Source organism: Equus asinus, chromosome 22, assembly GCF_041296235.1.
Source record: "Equus asinus isolate D_3611 breed Donkey chromosome 22, EquAss-T2T_v2, whole genome shotgun sequence".
In the NCBI taxonomy this organism is placed as follows: Eukaryota; Metazoa; Chordata; class Mammalia; order Perissodactyla; family Equidae; genus Equus; species Equus asinus.
In genome coordinates, this window is record NC_091811.1 from 44,068,709 (window position 1) to 44,087,540 (window position 18,832).

Below are 18,832 nucleotides of genomic sequence, written 5' to 3' on the forward strand. Positions count from 1 at the left end.
TATACAAAATTGCCTTATTAAATGATAGGATAACATTTACATTTTACATCTAGAACTTATGGTCAAGAAAGAATGGGAAGAGTGTGAATACAAAATTTTGTCCAAACTTTTTTTGAAATGGTTCCATATCTGGAGAATTGTACAGCACTACAGATTGGTTTTAAATGGTTGTGAAAAAATCAGATGAAACTAATCTATGATGATAGCAGTGAGGACAGTGGCTGTCTCTGGGGCTGGTAGAGGATGGAAGAGAGAAGACAGAGTCTCTGGGCTGCTAGTAATATATTCTTTGTTGATATGAGTGTGGGTGACATAGCTGTGTCAGTTTGTAAAAATTCAACAAATTGGACACTATATGTGTCCATTAGTGAACCATCTGTCCACTAATGTGAAATATACTTTACTTCAATGAAAGTTTTAAAATATTTGTATACATAAGCACATCCACATATACGCACACAACTTATACTTGTGCACTATAATCATGATGTGGTTATTTTTAAAATACCTCTATATAGCAGTTTTAAGATAAGTATATTTTTAGTGATAATGGGGCTAAACCTCTTATATCATCCATAAAAGGAGGCTGTGCTTTTAATATGTTAACCAAATATTGCAGCAAATGTATCATCTATTTTGTTGTTGGCATTCATTCATTTGACAATTCAAACAATAAACTTTTTAAAGGAGTTACTTATGGGTTGGTTTAATCTTTTCAAAGGCTCAAAAATCCTAAAAGACCTAAGAGCCTACAGACTTTTGTTGAATAAAAAAATTGAGATGTAATGAGGTAGGTCTACATTGTCTTGAGACTGAAATATATTTAGACTAAACTCTCTTACAAATATTTAAATTTGTTACTAGAGAATAGAAGTAGCATATAATTTTTTAAAGCTCTTCCCTAATGTGTATCTAGAGAGACAGATTGGCATGTACCCAGAGCTGTTCCATGAATCTCGTAGGGGTAGAGCTGGTTCTGATATCTTTTGACTTGGAGTTAAATATGCCTCCCTCAAGAAAAATTACCTGTCTTAAAATAACTGAAAGCAAATATGACTAAATAGGGATTAACATAGTTATTTGGGAGTTGTTTTACTTTCACAGACTTTAAAGACTTTATATTTTTCAATTGTACCTGTAAACATAAGTAGGATTCTTAGTAGCTTCATTTTACTTGGAGAATGAACTACAATTGTGTCATTTTTATGAAACCTAGGAAGTCATGTGGGCCTACTGATATCTCTAAGCTAACTGAAGTATTGAGGAAATGTTGGATATTTTAATGGAACTAGGAATCCTTTAATGTGACATGGACAATGTACAAGTATCTCAAATTTTTGAGATGTTAGGATACATATTCTCTATAGCTATTTTCTTCTTTATTTAATGAATTTCTTTCGTAATGACTAACAAGATGTTTTAAACGGAGTTGGATGTTATTAGGAGTACTTTTTCTTCTCATTACCATCTTGGGAAGGAAAGTAGAAACAGGAAAAAAGAGAATCCAACTGTGAAATCTTCTGAGCTCCCTTTCTTATGGATTTTTCTCTCACTTAAAATTTCTTATTAATATTTAAAATATTTAGATAGTATATAGAAACAAAAAAATTGTATGTGCCCCCTACCAGCTTAATAAATAGAAGTATACACAAATGAATTTCACTGTGTACTCCTCCCCAATAATACCCTTCTCTCTCTCCCTAGAAGTAATTACAGCCCAGAATTTGGTATTTATATTCTTCTCAGACCTTAATTTTCATTTATCTGCATATATCTCTAGACAAAATATAATCTTATCATACCATCTTGCTTGGTTTAAATTTTATGTAACTGGGATTATGATGCATGGGTTCTGCACGTTTTTGCTCAGCATTAAGCTTGTGAGCTCCATCATTATTGATACTTGTAGCTCTATTTTATTCATTTCTTGGTGAATTTTTAAAAAATATTGTTAAAGGATGTTATACTGTAATAAATATGGGCTTCGGTAGTATGGAACTTAAATTCTGTCTTATTCTTTGTGTCTGTGTACCCTCTAGAAAGTTACTTAAACTATTTCAGCCTGTTTTCTTACCTATGGAATAGGATTGTACTATCTTCTTCATAATTAGTTCAGACATAATGACATAATGTGCATTTTGAGAGATATATATATGTGTGTATAATATGTTTGGAACAGTAATAAATGTTCTTTCTTTTCCATATTCTAATTTGTTCTTTTTTCCTTATTTTTAAAACTAGTAGTGATTACCAGACATACTTTTTTTTTTTGTATACTTTTAATACAAAACTGACCATTTGTTGGTCTTCGGGGATATAAAAAAGCAAAGGGGTGGAGAGAATGCATTCCATGATGGTTCCAGGAGTTGGTTTAGCAGCTTGATGTGATAGAAGGGGCATGAATTGTGAATTGAGAAAACCTGGATGTGACTTCAGGTTCACCTGTTCATTGGTCTTGTGACTTAGCCAAATTTCTTAACCTTTCTTTGAGCGGGGACTTCTCATTGGTAAGTGGAAGTAATGCTACTTATCTAGCAAGGGCTTTGTGACAATCAAATGAAATCAGTTTATTAAAGTACCAAGCAATGTTCCAGCATTATAGTATATGTTTAATATATATTGGCAATTTTACCTTTTGCAGTCAGTGTAGTAATGATGTCAAGACATTAACATAAAACTTTTATGCACATTTTCTTCTCTACATCTCATGTTTCATCCTTGACCTTCTTTTCATTGTAGGCTTTCAACCTTGAGTTATTTTTTTTTCTTTTTTCTCTTATTTATTTTTTATTTTGAGGAAGATTAGCCCTGAGCTAACTGCTGCCAATCCTCCTCTTTTTGTTGAGGAAGATTGGCCCTGAACTAACATCCATGCCCATCTTCCTCTACTTTACATGTGGGACGCCTACCACAGCATGGTGTGCCAAGCAGTGCCATGTCCGCACCCGGGATCTGAACTGGCGAACCCCAGGCCGCCTAAGTGGAACATGCGCACTGAACCAATGCGCCGCTGGGCCGGCCCCTGAGTTATTTCTTTGACTTCAATAGCTTAAACAATTCTGGTCACTCCCAAACTAGCAATTCTATAAGTATCCAATTCTTTACCAACTCTTCCTCTTGCTTCCTAGTTTATCTCTCCTTTGCTATGTTTAATACTATAATTTCATTATCTCACCATCTTCTCATAATACCAGTAGTTCTTTTTTTTCCCTTTGGATAGGGATGAAAGAAGGACACTGAGTTACCCAAGTCACAACCCTAAAAGTCATCCATGATTCCTCCCAATCTCTTAATCCTACTTAATTCTACTGACTCTACTGTTTAACTATCCCTAGAATATTTTCCTTATATCCGTATCCCCATATCTGCCTTATTTAGGCCTTCACTTCTGGTGGATGGCAAATGATATTCTATGAAACATTCTTTTTATGTGGTTACTCTTTCCAATCTGTCTTCCAGCCACAAAATCTAGTCATGTTACTGTCTTGGTGAAATCTTTAAATATCTCTTTCTCTGCAGAAGAGCTTCAAACTCCTTAACGGTGTTAAAAATGTTCTATAAAATCAGAATTTTAACAGAGTTTTTAAAAAGAGCCCTGTATAAATCAGATTTGGTATAATTTTGCCTTATTACCTGACAAACTGTCTATTGTATCCAAAATTCTCATACTATAGATACTTCAGTTTCTCAAGCATATAGCATATTGTGATGTCCTGCCTCCCTACAAATGCACGTTGTTCTCTTTACTGGAAAGACAGTAATTTCCAAATGATAGTAGTCAGGCAGGCTAGTTATACATCTGAATAATAAATTTAGCAGACTAAATACGCTTTGATGTATTCACAAATTTTGATTCCTTTTATTGACCCTATTGTACATTACAAAGTCACTCCATATTTTACATGCATTATAAATTCAAAATATTGAAAGGCCTCTTGATCTGCAAAGAGGTCAAATTCATCTAAAATGGCCATCTCTGTTTTCCATCCATTTGAAAAAATCGGTTAAATGTGTTTCTCAGGCATAGCCAGACTTCTGGAAAGTGGAAATTGGTTCTTATTACAACCTTGGCCTTTTTTTCTACCTGGGAGTACAATGCCTCTGCTCTGATTTCTTACGTCTTCCTATCCCCATAGCTTTTCTCATGCCATATTCTTCTCTTCTTGCGGACTTCTAATGTTGGTCTCTTCTAGGTTGATGAGGTGTTTGTGTGTGGGTGTTTCTCATCTCTCTCTCCACCTTTACAACAATTGAATCTGAAAATTCACCAAGTAGATGCAAAGTTGCTATTTTTATTTTAGACTTGGGTCTTGGATATTCGTATGTGAGAAAAGATACTGACTTTCCTCTCACTCACTGCGGAAGGAGAAATGGACTAAGCTAATGTTCTTTCTATCCATCTGGTTATGCATTACAGAATCATGTCATCTCAGAGAGCTTAAATTTCTAACGCTTATATTTGCAATTATTTTAGGTCAGGCAAGCAATCCTAAGCGATTGTACTCTATATCCTCATACCCGATGACTTAAATTTCAATGCTTTCAATTTTCTACTATTTTTAAATGCGATGTGATCTTCATACAAAATTGTTTCTATAGATGGTCAAATTGATAAAAGTCTTGACAGAATATTAATTCTTAGCTATAACTTCTGTAATTTTTAAAATGCTTCACTCTTCGGTTTAAAGAATATTACTCAGATAAATATTATAAAATAAAGTCTACTATGTAGTTTAGCTGAAGTTTATTAGGTTAGAGGCAATATACATAAAAGTACAATTAGAATCTGCCTAGGGCAGAACAAAACATTGTGGAATATGAGATATATAATATACATAGTAACTAGATGGTTAATTTCTCAGACTGCCACCTAGAGTATTTTAGCCTAATCTTTATCAGTTAGGTGCAGTTATCTTCTCTGTGGCCTGGCAGGGATTATGTTCTTACATGCACCTGGAAGAAGGTGATATCTCCCCAAACATCCTTGAACTCCATCTCTGTTGTCATTAGCACTCTTACTACCTCCACACGCTGATAGCAATTGTTACTAGTTTATTGACTGAAAAGCACTGTGATCCTGCCTCCTCCAAAGGTGAATTGCTCCCTGCAGTATAATTGTTAGATGGGAAACCTCCATTATCCTCTGACAGTTATTCTCTACTCTAGGCCCCGAGCCATGAACTTGAAGGTGTCACTCTGGTCTGACAAATGGTCAGGTGTGACCACATAGAACTGTGATACTTGTGTGTGTTTATGGTACCAGTGTGTATATAAAAAGAGGCTTTGGAAAGACATGGCATTAGGTTGCTAAATAATCTTATAACATCATATTCAGTCCTCTTTTGGTGGATAAAGAAAACTTAATTAGTTTATACATTGAAGATACAATCAGAAATAGACAAACATTTCTTGTACGTCTATGCATTTGCTGTTTTACATGGATCTCCCACTACAGGATTTTTGCAAATACTATTATGACTTATTAATATGCTACCTGTGTTTTTTCCCCACGATGAATATTAGCATAATGAATTATGAACATTTCGTTTTAAAGCCTGCTTTTTTGAGGCAGTGAAAAAAGACTAATAAAAACCATGGTGTGTTTTTAAAAGCTTAAATTCTAAGAGAAAGTGTTCTCAGAACTACTGACACACACAGAATAAAGGTGCTTACAGTCCAAAATAGTTGACAATGATGATCACATGTACCATGATGATAAAAAAAAAAAAGAAACCTCTTCCGTATTATTGAAATGAACATTGATTATTTTTAAATTAAAGTCTTTTAAGAAAGGTTATTCAAATGAGCCCAGGTAAAAATCTCCTATGATTTATAGTCATACGTCACTCTTGTTTTATTTTTTTTCTTCATTTTCAGTTTAGCCTTGTTGATTTTCCAGAAATGGCAGGAAAAAACTAACTCTGCATGTCTCATGTATAATGTAAAATATTCAGCCTAAACCTGCAGAAAGTATGTCTTTTAAATAAAAGAAAACAGATGCTCTAGCCTTTCTGCCGAAGAGAGTCGGGTTTAAACCTTCTGCAGTATGCAAATATCATCTCGTCTATGTGAGTGTTTTACCCGAGTGGATGCTGCAGGCTTGGAGGCTTCTGCCTGTGATTTAGGTTGTAATTTTATTTGTGGAAATAAACCAATCGCGGAGCTCCAATTGTCTTAGCGATGAGGTGATCAATAGCCCATTACTGGATAGAACAGTGGCTACAGGAAGTGCATTGAAGATTTTAATGCATGAATTATGCATGCGTTGCTCATTCTTTAGTCTCCGAACAAAATGACAGGGTTTGTGAAGTCGCCTCAGATAGTTTCTTGCATTAAGTGACTGCAGTGAAATGCTTAATATTTTCAGGCATAGAAGCAGCATTGACTCAGGCCAGCCGAATTTGGAAGATGTAAATCCCCCAGCTCGCAGCACAGAATGCGTTATTTGAGAGTATTGCGATGCAGAGAGCCAGCTTTACTGTCATCTAACCTGCTCTCCCCAGAAGGTTGGCTGAAGGATGGGAGCGGCTGTGCCTGCTTCTGAGGTCACAGCTTGAAGTCCTTTTAACTTGCTTTCTGCTGCAGGAGAGAGGCATATTGTGGTATAACTGTCGCTGCATTTATTCAAACGGACAATTTGCAATAAATATTATACCCAGAACAACAGAACACTCCACCATATGAGGTAAGTCCGAGGTTTTTCTCTAGGTGAGATCATTGTAAGCGAGAATGTGCTGAGTTAGGATAACATAATGGTGATGCAGTATTAGTAAGGTTGACTCAGACCTCAGTATTGCCATGCAGTGTCAGGGTTCTCGATTGTTATGTTAATTGGAAGCCGACTTTATTTTGTAATTTTGACAGGATTGTGCCATAGGGTATTTTATTTTGCACACAAAAGCTTTTCAAGAATGTACCAGAGCTCAGATGTGTGTCTCTTGGATAGATAGGAGCCTGCAAATTGGGGAGGGACAGCACTGAGAGTGAGCTGAATTAATAAAAAATTACCTCCTTGTGGAGAAGTTTCAGCAAGCCTGTGGTATTCGTTTGGCTGAGATTATTTCCTTAATGTCAACATTTTCAAATTACGGTAAAAGATGTTCGTAGACACCAAAAATTCTCAATCCTTCTCCCAGAAGTAGAGGAAAACTCAAATACTGTGTTGCATACAAATTGAACAGATGGAATTAAAATAATTTGGACTAGCATGTCCTTGAAGGAAGACCTTGTTGTCAGATACAAAACAGTCTGACTTCTGCCTGTAGTGTTTTATTTTTTCTTCAGAATGCCTTGATCCAAAAGGAATGGATAGATGGCATAATTTGAAATTTACCAAAAAGAAAGTTTTATTTCTTTCTAGATGTTTCAAAAATTAAGCTTATACAATTGTAGAACCCACTATATAAAAGCCAAATAAAATTTACAAAAACTCTGCAAAACTGAAAAATATAGTTCTATACCACTGTATTTGCCAGTCTTTGTGAATTATAGCTGCTTGCTTAAATATCATGGAAATAAGTAATAAATATGCAAATAATGTGCTACATGATATGAATTCCTGAACATTTGTTTAGGGTGAGAAAATAGCATTAACAAACATTCAGTAAGAAAATCTAGATATAGCAAAAACATATAGTAAAATTCTTTAAGGATTGCTTTTCAACAGTAAATTTACACTATCAGTGGATATATATACACGTTTACATACACACATATAAACACATACATATGCACTATAATATATAATTTATAAAACATAATATATTTAAGATAGTATGAATGTATATTTCTTCAAATATGTTAATTGGTGCTAAATTTTTAAGAATATATTTGCCAAATAATCAATCAAGAACTAGTAATAGATAAAGCCTAGTATGCTCTGTAAAATAGGCATCATTTATTTTAAAAATAGAAAGAAATATAGAACATTGATAATAAGAGCACAAGAAAACTACTTTTCAAGCATTTCACAGTGCATTTCATTTCTACTATGGTGTCACTCTATTACTTGTCAACTGTCCGGTGGTATTGTGGCACAGAATTCCCAGCATTGTAGAATGTGTTTAAAGCTTCAAAGCTGATCTAGTTTAGGTACAAGAGGAAACTCACACGTGGAGTTTTTCCTTAGGGAGGGGAAGACAGGAAGGAGAAGTAACTGCCTATACATCTTAGAGGTCTCCTGATGCTGAGTCATGGTGTTCAATTCTGCTCAAATGCCTCCTGGCTGAGGTGGCCCATTAACAGCTGGTAAAATAGAATCTAAAGGAAAAAGAGAAAGAATGGAGGGGGCAGAAACTTACAGATATTTATTGCTTCATGACACATACTAAATCTGAGTAAAGAGTCTAACAGCAGTGCTGCTTGTTGGATCTGGCTGAGGTGACAGTAGAAGAGCCTCCAAGCTGGATGACAGGATCGTAGCAGTAAAATTAATGGACTAACATGGGGAGATTGTATAAACAAAGAGAACCATGTAACACTGCACTTGTACTTATTTAAACCTCTCCGTCGTTGTTCTAGTCTCAAAGCTGTTCATCAATCTCATTGAAAATACCTGACGGTCAGATAAAGAATATATCCCATATTATGTGAGAGAAATCTGAAATGAGATGTGCTCAGTTCCCAATTCTCACAGTAGTTATAAATAAATTTTATAGGTTATCAACTAGGAGAAACTAACAAGGAATGAATGAGACTATTTGAATATCACCCACAATATATGAGTTGAAACACCAAAATGAGTATAGATAGTGATTATTATGGCAAAGTATAATCATATCAGATGCAGTCGGAAAGGAGATTGAAGATATAGAAAAGACATTAAAAGGGAAAATGGAATGAGAACTATAGCAGTGAAATATCCAATGTAAGATTTTTGAAAGAAAAATGTACTTAATTCATAGTTGATATATTTAATTAATGCCTCAAAATCAATTTATAAGAATTCTGAAATATCATGATTTAATAATATAAGGTTTTATAGTTTACTTTAAAAATGAATTTTAAAGGTGATGAGTGATAAATCAGTTGAGAAGAATATTTTAAAATATAAGCTGTCAATTTTCTTATAGGGAATAAATACTTACACTAATAAGGGATATTTGATATATATTATAATAAATATAAGTAGAAAACGATTTATGTCTATATCTATTTATGTCTGTTTATGTGCAATATTTAACATTAACCATAAACTAGCATAATGAAAAAGTTATGAATCACTTATAGAAGATTAGGACAGTAAGAATATTTGAAGAGAGATAATATGCTCATTTATCCAAACTTAAAACATCCATACAAATTGATTAAATCTGAGCTTATATTTATATGATAAGCAAACCCCCGTAGGATTCTTTAGTAAATAGTCCTGATGAGTTACAAGCTTTGTAAAATTCAGAGAAAACTTTTCAAGTTTGAATTTATAACAAACAGTGCTACCAAGAGATTTCATCTTCCTTTCTCTCCCATTGGAGAAAATGACAAAATTAGTTCCTCCTTAAAATATTGTCCCTAAGAAATTAGTTTATGAAACATTTTCTTTTCATATCTGCTCTTACGAGTTGGCTTCACCAATTTATTCTGTCTGATTTTAAATATACATTTCACCCCATTTTTCATTGTTTCCTGATAACTTTCCTCTCATAAGACAATTCAGTGCAATGAAGAAGCATTTATTAAAGATCTTCTTGTGTGCTTTTACTAGGTATTCTGGTTCTGTAGATGCAAAATAAAGATGAATGGCTGTGCTTTCTATAGGACAAATAATTCAAAAGCAGAAAAAAAAATTACATCATAGCCTCAGCCAAAATATTTGGCAAAAAATTATGGCATCATCAGGAAAAGTGAGGACCCATACTCAAAATGTTAAAATGGAGCTCAGAAGAATATGCATAAAGGCACAGAAGCAAAAATTAATACTATTTATTCTAGTGTCAGGACCGAAATAGAGGAATTGGGTGGGTATAGCTGAGAATAAACAAGGTGGGAGCAAGTTATTAAGACCTTAACCACCAGATTAACATGTTTTGGTGGTTTTGCAGTCATTGGACACCCACAGATATTATTTAATCCCACTGGAGGCCTTTAACACTAAAGAAGTTTCTGACCCCTGAATCAGGTTTCTTTTTAGTGACTATTAATCCTAAATTCAATATTTCATTAACTACGTCCTGTATTTTCTGTATGCTAAGACTTCGTCTTGCTGACCCTACGGGGACTGCTCCCCCCAGGGTTGCTAAACTACTGGTTAGTAAATTGCTGGACTTAGTAGACCACTGCCCTCGGGTGCCCTTTCCAAATGCAAACAAACCAGTCCAGACCCCACACCTTCGACCTTCTTTATCAGGGTTCCCACACTCTGGGCCACTTTCTTCCTGCCCTCATCACCCCAGAGCCTAAGAGTAGACAATTAGGGACAGCCCCTATGCCCCAAAACTCCCAGAAATAATTTAAACTGGCCAATTCTAAATCCCCTTTTACCTTGCCTTTTTCCTGGGAAAACCACAATATAGGCTCTTGCCCACAGTTCCCCCTCTCCCTCTGCCTCCCAGCTGACCCCTCCCCGTGATTCCCTCTGTGCCCCCAGGCTTGACATGCCCCCTTCTCTTGGAATCTGTGAGTCTAACAAGGTGTCATTTCAGTGGCAATCATTACCAGATCTGTTGGCTTTACCATACTTAAATAATAAAGCTTATATTAAAAGAAACATGAAAAACTTCTTAACATCTTATTTAACACCAATTAACATCAATACAAATATTATATTCCTCGTATTTAGAATAAATCAGTCAAGTCTTTTTTTTAAAATCATTACCTTTGTATTAAACTGCTATATTGTTTTGAATTTAAGGGTAAATTCTGTGTGAACCTCTTATAAACATAAGCTTAACTCTTTTCTAAGTTGTGGTTCATAGAGGGAGGGTATATCCTCTAGAAATATGAAGGGACAATTCGAAGTTTTCAGTCTCATGCCAAACGAGTCTCATAGGTCTAAAGTTTTAAATGTTTTCCTGAAATTAGTTTAGCTTTTAGTATTTCATATCTGCTACATGAAAAGAAGCATCTACCTTGTCAGGCAACTAAATCAATGTCAGGGGGAAAATGCCACCTTATGCTCTTTAAATACCAAGTTCTGAAACTGTGATTATCAAATACTAGCAATGTTTACATAATGTCTTTAATATCCAGTAGGCAACTATAACACACATACTAATTAAAAAATATTTCTGCTACAGTAAGCCTAAAAATTGAATTGAACTGTCTTGAGAATGTGGTATCCAAGAAAAGGTTGTTGCTAATAAGTGAATGTAAAACTTTGGAACAATGAACCAAACACAATTAACCACAAGACTAGCAAGAATTAGACCACACAGAAGTAGTGCTCTGAAGAATATACAGCAAAAGACATCAGCGGTATCTTCCAGCGGTACTCTCTATTCAAAACACCCTCACTGAAAGAAGTTGAGAACAGTAAATGACTTTAAAGGGTAGAAGAATTCAAACATTAAATGCATATTTGAACTTTATGGCTTTTAAGTTCCCTTTCTACTTCAAGATTGTACGATTATGAGTTATTGCTGCAATCACAATAGCCCTTTAAGAGAGAAACTTTTGATAAAGAAATTCAAGCGAGAAATTGGAGATGATTTAGATTGGGAATAGGTTAGAAAAGATACTAGTCATGCTAGCAGATGGAAGGGCAACAAGGTAGGTGGCTGGGAGGGAATCTGGAGGCAGAGCTGTGCCAGAAAGAACAGAGGAATTTAAACAGATGGAAGATGATATATTAGTTGGCAAGAAGAGAAGCTGGGTGACAAACAGGAGAATCTATTGAAGAACTGGGAAAGTAGGCAGCCAAGAGGTGAATTGGATGAACAAGCAATAAACTAAATAAGTCACTATGAGGGCACCCAGATTCCAGAACTAATAGGTAAGAATAGCGGAAAACAGCTACAATATTTCCCCTTACTTGAACCTGGGAAATGACTTTTATTATAATTTTTTAAAGTGTTTTCAAATCACGATGAACAATGATCTTCTATGGAGGGAAAATTTTAGTAGAAAATTCAGAGGTAGTTTCCACTGAGGAAATTTATTCTGTAAAATTATCATGAGCATAATATTTATTTTTTATTTCCTGATTTTGTGTTTCCTATAATTTGAGTTCTGGCTCTGTCTTGGTTAATATATGAGGATTTGGCTGGAAAATAATACTGAGTGGTAATAAAATTAGAGAATAAGAACTTTAATCTCCATCAAAAAAGAGAATTTTTTGGAAATTCAGACTGTGGGATATCTGAATATAATCTTATCTTTAGAAAAAATTCCTTGTGTTGTCTTTGTCTATTAAAAGTGATAATAGCAGTGTCTCAGTGAACATAAAAAAGGTGATTACAAGTCATCTGGTCTCCCTTCTGTCTGCAAATTTATCTGCCCTTAAATCACTATATTCTTAGACAATTATTCATGCTCAAATACTTACTTAGTAAAATTATGTAACATAGTGAAGCGCTTTTTAAATGACAGTTGTCATTATGGATTAATATAGAAGTGCCATGCACAGTAATACTTGTAGTAAGGGCTTGGCTTAATATCTATCTGATTGACCTTCACATGGATGATGGGTTCTAAGTGGAAGAAACACTTCCATTTGCTACATATATAAACTTAGAATTAACATCACTACTTCCTTTTGCTCTCCCATCTAACCGATGTACTCATTTTTTCTGATACTGTCAGCCATATTTCTCAGGCCAATCAATTGCTATCTGTTTAACTAGCCAAAGCCTTTATGCCATTATGCCTGAAACTTTGATGTTTTATTGCCAATAGGATCACTTCTAAAATATCTACATTCCAATTAATACCATACACAGAAGCAAAGATCATTTATCAAGGGTTGTCTGGGCATATGGCTATTCTTTTCAGGTAATATTTTTAGTTGCCACATTATTCCCTTGAATTGAGCTGTTGAGCACAAGGCAAGTAGCAGTATCTTCCCAAGTTCTAAGTGCCCATTATGTATGTAATATATATATGAGCTGGAGCAATTCTGTTGAGCTGAGGAACCATATTTGGCAAATCCGACATATATGCCAGCCACTAGACCAGACTTTGCATGAGTAAAACATGAGCCTTCCCATCACGAGTTTATATTCTAGTGGAATAAACAGATTTATATATACCAGATACTATGGTACAGTTTAATAGATGCAGTTATGTTGTATCCACATGTAATAGATAGCTATATCACGCGCCACAATTCTGAATCTCTTGAGGTCATGGAACACACTAATTCATTAATTGAGCAAATGTTTGTTAAGCCCTTTTTATGTGCAGTGACCATGCAAAGGGAAGTATATTCCCTGTTGCCATGGACAGCACAGTCTATTGAATAAGAGAGGGGAGCAAATGGAAAGTTCACTGAACAAAGATTGCCCTTGTAAAGGTGTAAATCAGGTACAGTAAGTGCATGTGAATTGGGCTGTAGCCAAAATCAGAGAAGAGTATCAAGAATAATTTCCTGGATGAGGCAATCAAAGAATATGGAAAATTGTTTTAAAATATTTATATAATGGTTTATTCAGTGTAATTATGAAATAAAAGGTGTTGCCTGTAAACTTTGGGGTTTCACACTAAAAAGATATAGATAGTTAACACAATTTGAAAGGAAAGAAGAGACAAACTATGTGTTGGTGTTGAGAAATGCTTAAGTGCATTATCTCATTTAATCCTCTCTATAAAACTATGAGATCCTGACCTTAAAGATGGGGAAAACTGAGATCTGGAGGTTACACTGTCGCTAAAACTCTATGTTCAGGATTAGAAAACTAAAGTTCCTCTTCTATATCCCTATAATTTTACTAAATTTTCTTAGTACTTTGCAGGAACTGTCAAATGCCACTTCACATGTATATTCAAGGATGTTTTAGACCCCTGTATTCATAAGTTTATTCATCTTTCTTTCATTTTAACTGAAATGAACAAGTAGAGCCAGTGTAAAGTTGCAAATTAATTTTTATTAAGATGTTTTTAATTGGGAAAAAAGTCAAGTATAGTTTGAAAAATAAACCATCTGTAAACGTAATCTAAGTTTTAAAAAAGGTGACTTTGCTCAAGTATGGAAAATGTCACTGATGGATAAGGAATAAAATTTCCATTTGAGGAAATACATAAGTTTTACAAGATGTCCATGTACCCAGCTTAAATGTCATTGAGTAAATTGTTGAATAAGTTTTCAATAAATTTATATTAATTTATTACTGATCCCTCTAAAATGTGAATTATTTTAAAATATAAGAATAATTTTTTAATGGTTTTCCCTGGGGAGATACTTTTAGACCCTTTTTTCTTCTTACCTCCTTCAGGAGAAAAAGTGATATTAACCAGAGGAGTCTCCTGCATATGACTGAGGAATAGAAAGGGCATCACTTCTGTTTTGTCCGTCATTGCATTCCCAGTGTCTAGTACAGTGCTGTAGACATAGTAAATATGGATTGAATAAATGTTTACATGAATTAATATCACATTTTATTAATTCTAAGACACTATTGTTTCAGTCACACCATCAAATTAATAGACTTGGAGAGAACATTCATCGTATTAAGTGTACATATCAAATATAAGATGAATCCTATGGTAGTAGGATATTTTTTCCATGACAAAAATCTATCTCAAACTAGCTTAAGCAAGAAGGGGATTTACTGGAAGGATATAGTATCATGTGTCTGAGGCTGTACAAGCAAATGTTGGGAAGGACAGGGTTGGGATACAGCTAGACCTAAAGTATACCTGTAACTGGAGATTTGAATGCCGTGTCAACAATGTCAGCTTCTTTATGAGTGTGGGCTTCCATCTCAATGAAGTCCAGCCTTGCTATGCCTTAGGGAACATGCCTGGCCACCAAGATTTGATTTAGATATTGTGTACCACCTTCTCTTCCACCACCAGCAGTGAGTACATTTTGTGATACTTTCCACAAAGATTGTGTTGTATAGCAAGTTTAGGTGATTTGAATGAGCATATAGTTTTTGTTGATATATTGATTAGAAAATGAATGTAAAAACATTTGGTGATTTAAAAGTTGAACGGATATTCTGCCCAGCAAAAGTATTGTAGCTATTTTAATGAAAGAGAAATTGTGTCTTATCTAGAAGTTATGTGAATAGCAGGGACGAAAACAGTCAAAATATTTTAAATTACTTTAAATATTCAACATGTTTTCAGACTCCATGGAAACAATTATTGTTCTGCTTATGTCCATAGCTTCAGTGTGTAGCACATTGCTTGATATATTGTAAACAGTTGGTAAATATTTGTCACTAGTATATTGATAATAAGGTCTTCTTGAATCACATGATTAATTCATAGTAGTTATGGTGAAATGGACTACAATGAGGCAGTAGGAATGTTAAGAAAGTATTCTAAAAAACAGTGAATATATTCTATATTGTGACCCACTCATAGGTTAAATGATGTGAAACAAAGTGTTTGGAAATAAATAACCTGCAAGATAAGCGGAGGTCTAGGCCATAAAGAATGTGTCTTGTTAGGTCTGGGCTTGTTTCATGTTGTTAAAGATGGCATGAAATAGTACATTGTTTCTCTGGAACTTACTGAAGGTGTTAAATACATGAGAAATTCTTGAGAGTAGAACTAAGTAGAAAATAGTAATAAAGATATTGAGAGAAGCGGTTATTTGTGCCTCAATCCTCAGCTAGAAGAGAGAGAAAGAACACAGCCAAATGTTTACATGGATATATTTGGATCAGACCTTTGCAGGAGAGCATGAATGCCAAATACTGTTGATTTTTAAATAATTGACATATTTTAATCATTTTTGTAGGAAAAAAAGAACATTCTTTGGCACAATGATTGTTTTGAAGTTATTAAATACAAGAAAAATCACAAATACAGTTATTTTCTATTATCTTTACTGCAGTAGGCTGTAGCCCTCACCTATGGAAATATTAATGCTCTTAGAGGAAACTCTCCTTTCCTTTAAATTGAACTTAAATAGCTGCTTTATATAGTAATGAAGGAAATATTTTTGTAATTCAAGAGGGATATTATTTAGAGTTTCTCTGTCTAGTCCCTCATCAAGAATAAAATGAAATCTTAAGATTTGGAAGGGGTCCTCTAAAAATCATGATTAATTATTAATTTTTATATGCAGAAACTGAATTTCTGATGAGTGAGTCTTATGATATAAGGACCTACTATTTAGGCATACCTACATACAGAAAAATAAATTTCAAAGCATACATGGTTAAAAGTTCAATAATAATATAAAACTTCCAAGATTTTTTCCCTAATTGTAGAATTCTTGATTCAGATTTAATGTTGTTCATGTAATTAATTTCTTAGTTGTAGGGAAAATATTTTTTAATGAATTGCTTTTGCTTCTCTGAATTATCTATTTCAGGAAACATTCTCAAGAAAAGAAAGGAAACTTCAATGAAAGAAAATCATTCCTCTGTGATTCAAAACACATAGAATTCTTAGATCTTAACCACAGAAGTATAACGTTGGAAGAAATCATTCATGAGCATTGATTAGGAGATGAGCACCCATTGAGACATACTCAGCATCAATATAAACTTAATTCTTCTTTAAAAGAGCTAATCATGTGTCGATCAACCATGCTGAAACTAAAAGCTTTGGTTAAATATTAAAAACAGAAATTTCAGTAGCTTATAACTTGGGAAGAAACAAGAGTAAATGTGTTAAAGTTGAAGTGGAGGTTGTATGAATCTCCATTTCTCATATAGAAGACCAATTAGGATTAAATTGGCTCAACAAAGTGTAGATATGCAATAGACATTAAATGCAGAAAAACTGTGAATATCATATTGCCTAGCAATTGGTAAAATAAGGAGAATGAAGGACACAAGTTTAATTTGTTAATTACCCAGCGATATTGTAACCTGTTTCACAGCAAAATCACTGTTTATCGTATTTTGTTGACAGAATAAAGCACTACTTAAAAGGAGAGATGGGTATACCAATGTTTATTCATTTTGTACTTTGTGCTAGGCAGTATGGAAAGTGTTTTGTATATTTATTTAAATGTCATCACTAGAGTAACAATAAACATTTTAAAATGTGTTACTAAAACCCAATATTTTAATTTTGTTTAGGAAAAATTTTTGTCGTATGTGTCATACATATGTGATTAGTTATTTAAAAATAATTTAGTATTTAGGCTTTATAGACCTTTACAAAATAATTGCATATAAGACAAATTACAAAGAAATATAGCCTCCTATTTATTTACAATTTGGTTAAGAGTGGAGTGATTAAGTTTGGGCTGTAAAGAAACATATCAAAAATGCATATGAGTAGTATGGAAATTAAATATTCCATGTAGGCAGTAAAAATGATTATACACAGATTGAGCTAATTAGGGAAACTCAATCATGTGATGACTTTAGAGTCTGATTTAAAATGAGTTTAGCAGAAAATCAATGGTAAAGATTTACTTTATAGGTGATAAAAGAAATTACTTTAGCAAAGGCACTGCAGTAGAAGCTAGGAAAACAGTAAACTTATATGAACAATTGATATGAAAAGAATAGAGCAAATCTACCAGTAATCACAAAAAAAACCCCCACAAAAACAAAGATGACAGGAACTGGGGGGTGAGACTATTCAGAACTCGAACGCTTCCATGAAGTTTCCTGCATACTTGTGTATTCATTTTTTCTTCCTATGCATCATCACAGCATAGAGCAGTTTTTCATTATCAATATCTGAAACAAAGTCATTCAAATGAGCCAAACTTTCTTTTTTCACGTGCATATTTCAGAGAAAAAGATTGAATTCACTAATGGTTGCTTCTTTCAATTTGTGCCAGTTTCAATATTGTGCACCCTATTTGGGCCAATTAAAAATGTGAACTGAAAATTATTTGAATTTCATTATTTTCAAAGGTTTTTAGGAAAAAGTTGAAAAACTGAATTTATAATGTGGGTTGAAATTGGAATTTTATCTTACTAATTACGCCAGAAGCACATAATAGGGAGCAGTAGAGTTACGGCATGGAGGAGTGAGTTATTCCTCAAAAGTTTCTAAACGCTACACATATATTGTCATAGGAACAGTAACCTTTATACCTAGATAGAATGGATTCTCAAGGCTGCAATCTGATACCAGAATTAATATAAGAATTGGGATACGAAGAAGGCATTTAATATTCTTTTAAAACTTTCTTTTAAATTATTTTTTTCCCAGTGACATTTCTGTAAAGTCAAAATTTCTCTTAGCGTTCAATGTTAGGAAAACATTTTAATTTTATTAAAATTATTATTTTTTTATTTGCTATGAGCTATATAATTAATTGCCTTTTCTTTCTTCCCTTTTTGTTTTTGCATTGACATCTAGGCAGTTTATAGCTAAATTTTCTGTTCAGTTAATAGATAATATGCCCTAGGCTGGGTTATTTGTGTTCCCTTCCTACTGGGGTCTCATTTTTTTATCACTGTGTTAAAAGCTTTATTGACTATATAAGCTGTCATAAATTCTTTTTGGAAGTATTAGTGTGCATATAATGATCAAATAAATATGTTCATAATTTATGAGTTGGCATCTAGATCCTCATCTGTTTTGACTGAGTCAAGAGATTCAAATGGTATTTTGGAATTTATGGTAAACATTAATCTGACCACATCCAGTCTCTTTAAAAGAGATACAGATGTAATAAAATGAAGAATGGATATTTCAAAGAGGTTTTTCCAATTAAATTATTTTTTTTTCCAGGCCTTTGAAGGATGTGTGCCATACATCTGGCAGTTGGTACTTAGCCTTTAGGTCTTCTCAAGGATGAAACTCCTGC

The 18,832-nt window shown here is 33.8% G+C and overlaps 1 protein-coding gene across 21 annotated transcripts in view; it reads left to right on the forward strand.

Moving 5' to 3' along the window:
• CNTN1 (contactin 1) overlaps positions 1-18,832 on the forward strand; it is a 342,078-nt gene that overhangs the window by 114,227 nt on the left and 209,019 nt on the right. For 5 of the 21 annotated variants that reach the window (XM_044756133.2, XM_070493921.1, XM_044756130.2 and 2 more), the window contains one exon: positions 6,368-6,685. The exons of 12 other annotated variants lie outside the window; for them this stretch is intronic. The gene's annotated coding sequence lies outside the window, so the exon portion shown is untranslated. The remainder of the gene's footprint in view (positions 1-6,367; positions 6,686-18,832) is intronic. 4 more of the 21 variants (XM_070493913.1, XM_044756132.2, XM_070493922.1 and 1 more) reach the window with 1 other exon arrangement.